Below are 8,582 nucleotides of genomic sequence, written 5' to 3'. Positions count from 1 at the left end.
CCACCCCCACCCTCCTCTAGCTTATCTCTCCACGCTTCAGGCTCACTGCCTTTATTCCTGATGAAGGGCTTTTGCCTGAAACATCGATTTCGAAGCTCCTTGGATGCTGCCTGAACTGCTGTGCTCTTCCAGCACCACTAATCCAGAATACTACACCTCTGTCAAGTGTTGAACACCACTGCATTCCTACTGGATGGATATCTATTGAGTCAACCCTTGCACGTTCAGTAAAGAGATAGCACTGAACATTAAGCAGGGGGAATGTCCTCACTGCTGTCAGTGCAACACCAGCATCCTCCAGTCCAAATTCAGCCCATATCCAGTATCTCTCTCTTGTCCACCGTGAAGAGCTACTTGCTGTGCTGGGCACTGGCTACTATTTTACCGGCCTCTACTCCCACTCCTACCCTCTACCCGTGGTCTCCGATTCACCTAGAAATTCAGGCTCACCAGCCATGGCCATGCTCAGATAGTGATGTTATTACATTTGAAATGTGGTGAAGGCACCTGTCCATGCACAGGCACCTCATGATTTAAGAATGCCATTTTGTCAGCCATCTTTACAGTCAGGCAAAATACTCAGGTTTTAAATGTAAAATGAGTTCAACTTAGTCTAGAATATGGCCAGGGGAAAATGTTATGTTTCACCATGTCATTTCATTCACTTTTTGTATCTGTGTCTCATCCTCTACAGATTACATTGGCAGCTTAAGACTTTGACCCAGTGGTCAGGTTTTCACTTGTGAAGCATGGTGATTTTCTTTTTTTCGGGAAGTTCAGTAACCTTTTTAATCATTTATTGCAGAGGTTAATCATGTTTGGGTGTGGGCTGGTGTAGATGTGTTGTTAGCTGTAGTTCAATTGGTCACATTCTGTCTACTGAGTCCAAAGGTTACGATTTCATGTCCCACTCCAGGAGTAAGGATGTAATCCAGGTTGACACTCCAGTGCAGCCTACAGCAGTAACAGAATGACATTGTGAGTGAGAGGTTAAACTGAAACCATAGCTATTCTCTGAAATGGAAATGGGAGGTATGACCTTTTACTATTTGAAAAACATATATTATCAGACCTTTTTCCCCGTAGTTTGGCCACATTTCCTACATTGCAATAACGCATACAGTTCAAATGTGCTTAATTAGTTGTCGAGCACTTTGGGATATCCTGTGATCATGAAAAAAACCTACCAGCCATGACGAGGATAGCAGATTATGAGTTCACCTGTGCACCATTCGCCCCTCCTATCCCCCCTCCCTCCCCCTACCACACGCACGCACACACACTGTCTGTCTCTGTCTTTTCTGATTTGGAATGATTTCTCCATTTATTTTAATGTCAGTTGGCCACAACCTTGCAACGCCCTTTTTGACAGTGACCCTACACCACGCGTGCACATGCACGCGCACACACAATGGAGCTGAGCAATAACTGCAGGCCTAGTCATTCCATAAACAAACTTAAATAAAAAGTTGTGTGTAATGTATATTACACATTGTTCATATGTAAACATTTATTCCATTTTTGTGTAGAAAGATACAAATCGAAACCACATTCTGAGGTGCCACCCCCTCCCTCAAAAAGGAGTGTGTCTACCATGCTTCTTTTTTTTCTCTGTTTATAAAACTTAAAATACATCATTAATCCGTATGGAGTCAAGGAAGCGCAGTGCATTGGCACAGTTCTTTCACTTCCTTGTCTTTACGTGGTGATCAGGTGTATGTGATTAAAGTCCGCTTTCTTTACCAGAAGTGATGGTCTACAATGAAAGGAGTTTGGACAAAACTGAAAAAATCTTTGATGAACTTAAGCCTACAGTGGAAAAATAAGATATTTTGAACTTCCATTTGGAAGAGGTGTTTATGGAGTGAAAGATCAAAGTGCATTTTGTGATGACAGAATATAATAAAGAGAATGATGTGCCAATAGTTAACTGCATATGAGAAAGTGATGGGGAGAAGCCATTTACAACAGCTCTCGACCTTGTGATACAGATATGCCCATGGTATTAGGAAGGGAGTCCCAGGATTTTGATTGTGATCAAGTAAGAACACTGATATAGATCCAGGTGAGGATCACCATTCCCTTAAATACTTCCTGCTACTACCCAGGCCTTCCAAGTGCCTGCAGGATAAGACTCAAGTGGAAGCTTTGAATTGTTGTACTGAATAGCACACACAAGGCTTCCCAGTGGTCTTGTGGCCAGCAGCTTAGAGGGAACGTGTGTTAGCATGTTCTGTGGGTTAGGGGAGGAGAGATTTACAGGTGCAGCTGTTCCCAAGGAAGTGCTGTTCTAAACTTCCAGGTGGTAAAAGTTGGCAAATTGTTGCCGAAGGAGTTGATGCATTGTATCTTGTAAATGGTGTACACTGCTGCCAGTCAGCAGCAGTAGTGGAGGGAGTAAATGCTGAATGTGATAGATTGGGTGCCAACCAAGGGGGCTGCTTTATCCTGGATAGTGTCAAGCTTGTTGAATGTTGTTGGATCCACACTAATCCAGGCAAGTACATCACATGCCTGATTTGTAAATGATGGACAGGTTTCAGGGATTTGAAAGCTGAGTCAATCACTGTAGAATTTCTAGACTCTAACCTGCTCTTGTGATTGCAGTATTTATATGGCTAATCCAGTTTGGTTTCTGGTCAATGGTAACATCCATGATGTTGGAGGATTGATGGTACCATTGTTGAACATCAAAGGAAGATGGCTAGATTATGTTCTTTGAATTGGCTTTTACCTGGCCAGTAGTTTGGCACATAATTGTTTGTCACTTAGGAGGCCATGTCTTGTTGAATATAGGCATTAGTTGCTTTAGTATCTGAGGAATTGCCAAAAGTGCAGAATGTTATTATCATGAAGCAGTCTGACCTTACAATTTCAGGAAGGTCACTGAAGCAGCTGTTGGCTAATACTGTTTCCCAGAGGAACACCTGCAGTGCTGTCCTCGGTCTGAGATGATTTGTAACCAGCAACCTCCAACTGTCTTCTGGGTATAGTTCCAACCTTCTGGGTGGAGTGTTTCCTACTGATTTCCACTGACTTCAGATTTCCTTGATTTCCTTGATACAGCCTGGCCATTTTGTGCTGTCTTTTCTGTCACTTTGACTTTTTATTTGGGTTGGTGGGTAGGTGTATTTTGGATTAAATGTGCAATGTGGTCTGCAGTTGACTGACCCTGGCAGATCTCAAACTTAATATCGGTGACCAGTTTAAAGATGAGAGAGTGATGCTTGATAGTTGGCAACACCTTCTATCATTTGTTGATGATTGAGAGTAGCCTGATAGGATAGTAATTGGCTAGATTGGGTCTGTCCAGTTTTTTTTGTGGGCAGGACATACCTGAGTATCTTTCCATCCTGTTATATTCATGCAAGTGTTGTAACGATCGAAACTGCTTAGATAGGGCTGGATCTAGTCTGCAATACAAAATGTCCCAGCTCCAATGAGGTCAAAGGTTTATTATAATTGATGTTATTACACACCTCTGGACCAGGTGGGCCTTAGACCTGTGTTTCCAGGCTCAGAAGTAAAGACACTACCACTGCACCACAGGAGCCCTTTGTGAGGGATTTATTTCTTACACCCAGAAATGCTATCCCACCCAACTGAATGACTTTTCTCCATCCAAAACAACCTTTCTTTTGTTTTCCTTTTTAAAGACCAACCAGCACCAATAAAAATGCCTGTGTAGCCAATTAAATATTTATATGCAAGCGAACAAAAGTGAAGGGATGAAAGGGAGAGCGGAAAGGGATTAAATCAAAACAGCGTTGGAGAGGACGATAAAGCACTGTCCCCTGTGGTGTCCACCTCTCTAATAGCATTGATGGGTTCCATGTGCTTCCTATCAAGCAACACCCCTGACATGAACATAACCATGGAAAACGGATAGGCAGTTAGCAGATACAACACCCCCCTCCACAGCCTGCTGCCTACATCTGTTTGTAATCAGCCAGGCCAGATCCAGGAACAGACCCACCAGGAGGTCCTCCAATCTGCCAACACCCCTCTGTACCCAAAGAATGGGAGCATGGGGCTGAAAGGCAAACTTAAGCACAGCAAAAGAGTTGTCAAATAGCTATAAACAGGGTGAAAATATCCACACAACCAATATATACATGATCCACGGAATCTACAGGGCTATAAAGCAAGCAATTGGGCTGGGAGTCCATGCACTGCCGCAACCTGTGGCAATAGGGGACTCCACCCGATGTCCCTGAGGCAGAGAGGGAGGCCTCCTATACAGAGGGAGCCCTCCATTCAAGATCCTAGCCATCTGGACAGCAGGCTTAAGAGTCAAGGTGGATGATGTGCAGCAGCAGCCTGTATAAAAGCTGCCTTTTTGGGAGGTGAGAGTGTACACCCACACAATCTTCAGCCAAGAGGTGGTTGGGTACAGGCTCCTGAAGGAGGTTCGGTATTTCCCAATGAGGTATGACATCAGCCGTGAGCTGCCGTGTTTTGGCAATTCCTGTGGTAATGCCCAGCCCCCACCACCCGGCATGTTCATGTTTCTGGTCACCCTCGCAGCTACAGCCCTCCTTATACGCCAGCCACTCGAACCTGTGCTGGGAGAGATACAGATTCCTGAGTACTGGCTGTCTAATGACAGCTGCTATTCCTGATGGTGGGAAGACCTGGTGTGAATCAACTATGTTCCGGACATTGATACGGTCCTGGAGTCTGTGAACAAGAGTTGTGTGTCATAACCAAGATTGCGCCACCTGGCAGAAGAAACACATTGCCAGGGTGCACCATCTGGGGGGAAGCTTAATTTAAAGGTATGGCTGCTGGCTCTGAAGGTGGCAAGTCCTCACTTGGCTGCGCAGGCACACCAGTAACTGCCCTGCCTCCTCAATGGAGAGACTCTGAACTTCTGCCGCAACTCTGATCATCTTGTCCCAGATGATATGAACCAACATCCTCTGGATTTTAGTGTCACAGTAGGGAGGAGGGAATATGTGAAAGGATAGATCATCTTAATCAGCGTGTTTAGAGACTTATTTATGCACCTCTGGAATAGGTAGGGCTTGAGTCCAGGCCTCCTAGTCCAGAGGTGAGGACACTGCCACTACACCACAAGAGACTTTTATCATGGATTTATAGACTTGCTGTATCTAATGCTATCAACTGCTTCTTGATATCATATTTAGGCTCAACACCAGCATCTGAGACACTGGGGACTTCACAAGGAGTCCATGGTAGTTCACCTTTCCATCTGAAGATGGTTGTAATTGCTTCAGCCTTGCCTTTTGCCCTGATCTGCTGGGCTCCCCCTTCACTGGGTTGCTTATGAAACCCACCATCTCCAGTTGGTTAATTGTTCACCTCTCTCCACAACTGGTGTCAGGACTGCAGAGCCCCTAACTGATCTGTTAATAGTGGCATCACTTTGCGCTGCCACAAGTTGCTGCTCCTGTTTTTGTAACTAGTCCAATGTAGTGGCTCCACTAGGTTGACATCTCATTTACAGGTTAACCTGGTGCTACTCTTGGCAATCTCTGCCACACTCATTAGCACTCATTCAGTGTCCTGGCAATTGAGTGGGGGTTGCGCAGATTGAAACCAGTTCTACTGCCGGCACTCCCATGGATGTCGAGTTTTTCATTGGTAAATCTGTTCTGAGTCAATCCCATTTAGACAGTAGTAGCGTCACCCTCAATGTGAAAATGGGACTTGGTTTCCACAAGGACTCTGCAAGGACTCCTACCAATACTATCATGAGAAAGGTAAGTTTCCCATATGTAAATTTGGTGAGGGCAAGGTCAATGCGGTCTTTCCCTCAGGTGTCACTTAACTTCTACTGGCCCAGTCTGGTGGCTAATTCCTTTGGGACTCAGCCAGCTTAGTCAGTGATGTTACTAGGATATTCCTTGTGACAGATATTGAAGTGTCCATCCAGAGTGCACTGTGTGCCTTTGCTACCTTTGGTACTACTTCCAAGTGATTTTCAAAGTGGAGAAGTACAGAGTCACAAGCTGTGGGAAGGAGGTATTAGTCAGCAGGAGGTATCCTTGGGCGAAAGTGAGGACTGCAGATGCTGGAGATTAGAATGAAGATTAGAGTGGTGCTAGAAAAGCACAGCAGGTCAGGCAGCATCCAAAGAGCAGGAAAATCGACGTTTCAGGCAGGAATCCTTCATCAGCAATAACGCTGGAAGCCTCGAGGGTGGAGAGATAAATAGGAGGGGATGGGGCTGGGGAGAAGGTATTTGAGAGTGCAATAGGTGGATGGAGGAAAGTGTAAAGGTGATAGGTTGGATAGGAAGGTGGAGCTGAAAGATGGGAAGGAAGATTGACAGGTGAGACAGATCGTGAGGACAGTGCTGAGCTGGAACTGGGGTAAGGTTGGGGAAGGGGAAATGAGGAAACTGGTGAAGTCCATGTTGATGTCCTGGGGTTGAAGAGTTCCGAGGCAGAAGATAAGGAGGTATCTTGCCCAGGATTGACTTTTCAGTCAAACTTTGATAAACCTGGGTGACTTATCGGGGTAGTCAGCCACATTGCTGTGGATCTGGAGTCGTGTAGAGCACACAAAGTAAAGGTGGCAAATTTCCTCCCCTGTTGCAGTAAACCAGGTAGATCTGCAGTGAAAACCTGGCTCAGTAATGATGGCCATTTTAAGATTCAATTATTTAACATCCCCCAGCTTCTTTCATAGAATTTGTACTTGTCTCTCTGTAGTGTTAATTTGGATCGTTGCAATACAAGTGCAATGAAGTTACTATGATGCTATCTTTTCTCCTAATACAAGCAATATCACTTGCGTACTGGAAATGGAAATATTATGTTGCCATCAAGTGTTCTTTTCATGTTGAAAATGCACCATGTTGGTGGCCAGGAATGGGGGAGTCTTTTACTTGTGGTGCCCTTGTACGGTTAAAGCAGGGAATTATTTAGTATTGATATTTTTGACTAATAAAAATGATCCTTCTGTAATTGTGTTGAGCACAAAGTGTGTTCTTTCCAATTTCACTTCTCTCTAATTTTTGGTACTTCCTTTTCGCCTTTCACTTATGAATTTAACTATACTTTTTTTTTTCTATTCTGCACAGGTGAATGACTTAAAGCATCAGTGTATTATCCTGAGGCCCAGGGCCACTGTTTTGCATAACTAAAGTAAGTAAGTCATTACTTTCCACAATAAAGAAATTTTGATGGTGGCATAATTGTGGGAGACTTGAATAGCAAGGTTGTCAGATCATGGCTGTCAGACTTTAAACAACCAATACTCATCCATTCCTTTACAAGGAGATAGAGGTCAGCTGGGGTCATGAAGTTATTAGTGGGGGCTGTTTCAGAAGCACAGCTTCTCATTAACTTACATTTTTGTATCAACTTGGGAGGAGGCAGATCCAAGGTGGCACTTCTCCATGCGGAGGGAGGCATGGTATAAAAGTAATATTTGTTTATCATTAAGAAGTATTCAGAGATTTTACTTAACAAAACATGGGAGAGTAACTCATTTTCAACATGTTCACTGACCCTTAAGTGATTTTTGATAGCTTCATTTCAACAGTTGATTTGTAGAACAATTTAATGTAGAATGAATAAAAGACTTGTTAAAATTTGTAGAATTTTCAGACCATTTTGCTAACATTTTAGGTACATTTGTTTCTGCCAACTGACATCTATCAAAATATTACCAAATGTTGGCCAGTATAGTTTCAAAGACATTAGTACTCAATGGCTTGAAGATTATGGTGTGGAAACAGGGAGTGCTGTTTCTTTGTCAAAATATTTTTGACACCAATGTTTCCCTGCTCTCTAAATACAGAAGTTCAGGCTAAAGGTTGGTGGCAGTGTGAGCATGTGACTGAAGCTAGAGTTGGTATCCTTCCCAAGATTTGCTGCCCCATTCAACTTCATTCTTCCTATCTTAATTCTTTTTTTGAATCTCTTACACAGTTTCTTCTGACCTACATCCATGGCTCTTTTCATGCCCTACTTGAACAGGTTCCAGTTTCATGAACGTGTGAGCTGAACTGCCTGATCCCATTTTTATTTGCTAGACTCAAGGTTTTGATTCAGAAACACTTAGCTGAGCACATTATGACTCTGTCATTAGTGCTGTGTTCATAAATGATGTTATTTCTGGTGTTTTTAAGAAAGGCCTTTGCCAAAATATTTTTGACACCAATGTTTCCCTGCTCTCTAAATACAGAAGTTCAGGCTAAAGTTTTACGAGTGTTACGATAGACGTCAGGGACTTCAGATCATATTTGCTCATGGGTGGCACATCAGCTTGCTAATAATGGAGGACAATTGTTTTACATTATTCTTTATCAGGAGAGTGGAGCTTTTGCATCTGCAATAAATCTGAAACAAAGGCCAGTTGCCAGTAACTATTAATGTTATCATCCTTACCCCACCCCTGCCACTTCCATTACATAGAACATAGAAGAATACAGCGCAGTACAGGCCCTTCGGCCCTCGATGTTGCGCCGATCCAAGCCCACCTAACCTACACTAGCCCACTATCCTCCATATACCTATCCAATGCCCGCTTAAATGCCCATAATGAGGGAGAGACCACCACTGCTACTGGCAGGGCATTCCATGAACTCACGACTCACTGAGTAAAGA

At 43.7% G+C, this 8,582-nt stretch overlaps 1 protein-coding gene across 1 annotated transcript in view; it reads left to right on the top strand.

The window, feature by feature from the left end:
* Positions 1-8,582, top strand: part of eps8l2 (EPS8 like 2) — a 165,620-nt gene that overhangs the window by 79,049 nt on the left and 77,989 nt on the right. The window contains exon 2 of the mRNA XM_043706415.1: positions 7,052-7,115. The gene's annotated coding sequence lies outside the window, so the exon portion shown is untranslated. The remainder of the gene's footprint in view (positions 1-7,051; positions 7,116-8,582) is intronic.

Source organism: Chiloscyllium plagiosum, chromosome 16, assembly GCF_004010195.1.
Source record: "Chiloscyllium plagiosum isolate BGI_BamShark_2017 chromosome 16, ASM401019v2, whole genome shotgun sequence".
Taxonomy (NCBI): domain Eukaryota; kingdom Metazoa; phylum Chordata; class Chondrichthyes; order Orectolobiformes; family Hemiscylliidae; genus Chiloscyllium; species Chiloscyllium plagiosum.
This window is presented reverse-complemented; position numbering and strand designations above follow the sequence as displayed.